We start from the raw sequence: 3,556 nt of genomic DNA, 5'->3' as shown, positions 1-3,556 counted from the left end.
TAACACATCACCATTGCTCTTCTTCCATTTCTCATTTTGATTTTTCCCACCAACAACCTTCTCTTTGGGTTAAGGACTCACAGGGTTACAGGATAATATGGAAAGTTGGAAAGCAGTGTCAAGATTGGAAGTTACTTGAACTCAATATGTTTGGAGGAGGAATAGCAGAGAAGTGCTGCCCAAGAGCTCCCTCCCTCCAGACCCAGGCAGATGCAGGGCAGGGTCCATGCCAGCCTGCCTTCCCAGGGCAGTGAGTTCTGTGGTTCATTTCGCTGAATGTTTTTTCAGTGACGAGCAATTTGAGCATACCTCTGCAAGTTCCCACTTAATATTTCAAAAAGTTAGTGTAAATCCAGGCAAATAAAACACTTGTTTTTCAAAATTCTTTTTTAGCCACGGGGACACAATTAGAATTTTCTTCTGTATCAAACCACCACAACTCTGCAGCCAAACCATTAAAGACCATGAGGCAGACCTAGAGACATTCACATGGAAGGACCTAAAAGATACACTGTTCTGTGAAAAAAGCAACTGGCAGAAAAGATTGTTCAGGAAAAATGTGTTATTTAAGCAGAAGCAACTACAGCAAACTGTAAATCTGGTTACCTTTGAGGAGAAAACAGGAGTGGGTGAAGGGTGAAAAATGGACTTGTATCTTTCACTCTATGCTTACGCATTGCTTCAGTCTTTTTTGCTCTGATATATGAATGAATTATTTCTGTAATAAAATTGTTTTTAAAGAGTGTTTCTAAATATGGTCAAAGTGCTTCAAACACACTGAGAAAAACACCTATTTTTGTCTTTTACCCTGTGTCAGAGTATATACGTAATATTTTTGTTATTCTATCATTTACTGTAGCACAGATAAGAAGGGGTTAAGCCTTCTAGGTCATTTTTAAACGCCCGGATTCTTGCAATCAAGGCAATCAAAACCTGCTTCCACCTTAGCCCTCTGCCACCATTCATCAAATAGGTCTTGTTCTGCTGGGAAGACAGTCTTGTTTCACAAGAAGGAAAATACCCAGCTGCAAACAGTTTGTACAGAGAGCTGGGAAGAAATCTACTGAGAATTCCAGGAGGAGGTCAGCAGTGTCCTGCTCCTACACAGGTCACCGTGTGTGCTTTCTCTTCCCAGAATGAAACCACTGAATAGCCGGATGTCCTGGAGATGAATGAAAATTGTCCTGGCAGGCAGAGACCTTAGAAATGAGGGCTAAACACATCCTGACATGGAAGAAATCAGCGTTGGGAATTCTCTTGGAATGAATGGGAAGTGAAATTCCAAAGGAGCCAGTCTGATTTAATTTGTGATGTCTGAGCTTCGCCATCACACCTTGTAAAGTCTCACTTTCCTTCGGTGTTTGTCCCCAAATCATATTTTTTTAGAAGACTGGGGGAGTTCACTGCTGGCCTTGGTGCGTAGGGTTCTTGATGAGTGCAGGAGATGTTTTTATTTCTTCTTTTATTCTAGCCATTCCAATCTCTCACCATCCTTCAGTCAAAGCCTTCTTTTTTAGATTAAAAAATTTTTTTGATATGAACCATTTTTAAAAAAGACTTTATTGAATTTGTTACAGTACTGCTTTGGTCTTATGTTTTGTTTTTTTTTTAGCCACCAGACATGTGGGGTCTTAGCTGCCCGACCAGGGATTGAACCCACACCCCCTGCCCTGGAAGGTGAAATCTTAATGACTGGACCACCAGGGAAGTCTCTACTCTCAGTCAAAGCTTTCTGTCTGAAAGCTACCGCCACCATTAGGGATATGAAGCATCATAAAAGGGGACATATAGCACTGCAGGCCTTGAATTTTCCTGGGAAAAAGCTGATTACTTTGTCAGTATCTAGCTACATCTTTTGTTTTTTCCTTCCTGAATGTTACTGTGAGAGTCATAGGTTTGACCAGATCATTTCCTGGTATAGGTGAGCATAATGACTGGTAGAGAAATTGGGGAAGTGGGGGAAGGAATCACTTCTCTGTCAAGCTAGCCTCCTTTTGATAGATTTGCTTATTTTTTGCTTTATGGATTCCAGTGAGGGGGAGGCCACATGCCTATCAATGTGACAATATCCTAAAAGGTGTGCTTGCTATTAGGAACTGAAAACAGGCACAGACCACAAGTCACTTCCCACAAGTCCCACAGGCACTCCCACAAGTCACTGTTATTCCCCCCCTGTGTCTTTACCAAAATGCTTACAAAGCCTCTCAGTTTCACACCTAAGTGAAGTGAAGTCACTCAGTCGTGTCCGACTGTGACTCCATGGACTGTAGCCCACCAGGCTTCTCCATCCATGGGGTTTTCCAGGCAAGAATACTGGAGTGGGTTGCCATTTCCTTCTCCAGGGGATCTTCCCCACCCAGGGATCGAACCCAGGTCTCCTGCATTGTAGGCAGACGCTTTAACCTCTGAGCCACCAGGGAAGTCCCTTCACACCTAAAAGGAGACTTTAAACTCAAACAAGGTTATAGATGAAAATTATAGTCCAAAGAGTTGGGATATAAAATCCAATGTGAACAGTTAAAGAGGGAGGGTTTCTTTAAATCACGTAAAAATTGTTATTCTCAAGGCTAGAGAGCCATAGTAGATTTCTCAGGGTGGGTCTGCCTAGATGGAGTTCTCTTCCTTTAAGAACAGATAACCCTCTGCCCACAGCCAGCGGTCAGCCCCTTGTGCATCCTGTAACCCCACCCTCTTCTCCCTGGCTGTGTTGAGTGACCGAAAAGAATGACTTTTGGCCCAAGAATGCTCTACCCAGAGGCTGGATTATGCCAATCAATTCTGTAACAGGAATTTTATTTTTGAAATGTACCTGGCTATGTTGCCACTTTTCAGCAGTCCTGTTTCCTTTTCTGAAACCCTTTCTGCTGCTTTCTGCCAAGAAAAGAGGAGGAGGGAGGAAAAGCCTTTCTAGCCTCTCCAGGCTAACAGATTCAGTCTCAAGTATGCTGAACAGAAGCCCTTTCTTTATGTCTCTAGAGCCACAAGGCCCTTTCCAGCAAGATGTGTGGAAGAAACTAGGCAAGGGGTCCAAGGCTGATGGTCCAAGGGTAGGAGAATCCAGGGGTCCAAGGCAAGGGGTCCAAGGTTGATGAAGCAGGGTAGGAGAAACTGATAGGGTGGCTGTCTGAGAGGTAGAGAAAGACATCCTCCGTGCATGGAGGGAGAGAAGGAGAAACAGACTTGGCCAGTCCACCAGTAAAAGTCAAAAGACCATTTTTGTTTGTTTGTTTTGCAGAAGTCAAAAACTGTTCTTCATCAGACAGACAGCACGATGCCAGGACCCATGGTTTGGTGAGCATAACATAGACTGGATTTTGGGTCCCATCGCTCAGCTGTACACAGAAGCCCTGTGCCCGGGAATCACGTCCCAGGGTCTCCACGTTCCAGCACAGTGTTTACAAAGTGACTTTGATTTCCCAGGCTGAAGAAGGCGAGGCATGCTCAGGGAAGTGGTGCAAGGGTGTGGGAACCTGCCGCTCTGCACAGGCACCCAGGGACTGGGCAGTACAGCTTTCACAGAGACCATGCAGGTGGTCAGGGCTCCAGGAATACGTGT

At 44.5% G+C, this 3,556-nt stretch overlaps 1 non-coding gene across 1 annotated transcript; it reads right to left on the bottom strand.

The window, feature by feature from the left end:
* Nucleotides 1-2,348: 2,348 nt before the first annotated feature.
* TRNAC-ACA lies at nucleotides 2,349-2,420 on the bottom strand. The gene has a single exon. It is a non-coding gene; the product is annotated as a tRNA-Cys (tRNA).
* Nucleotides 2,421-3,556: the final 1,136 nt, after the last annotated feature.

Source organism: Cervus elaphus, chromosome 30 (genome assembly GCF_910594005.1).
Source record: "Cervus elaphus chromosome 30, mCerEla1.1, whole genome shotgun sequence".
Classification (NCBI taxonomy): Eukaryota; Metazoa; Chordata; class Mammalia; order Artiodactyla; family Cervidae; genus Cervus; species Cervus elaphus.
The sequence above is the reverse complement of the archived record's forward strand: the minus strand, read 5'-3'. Positions and strand labels throughout refer to the sequence as shown.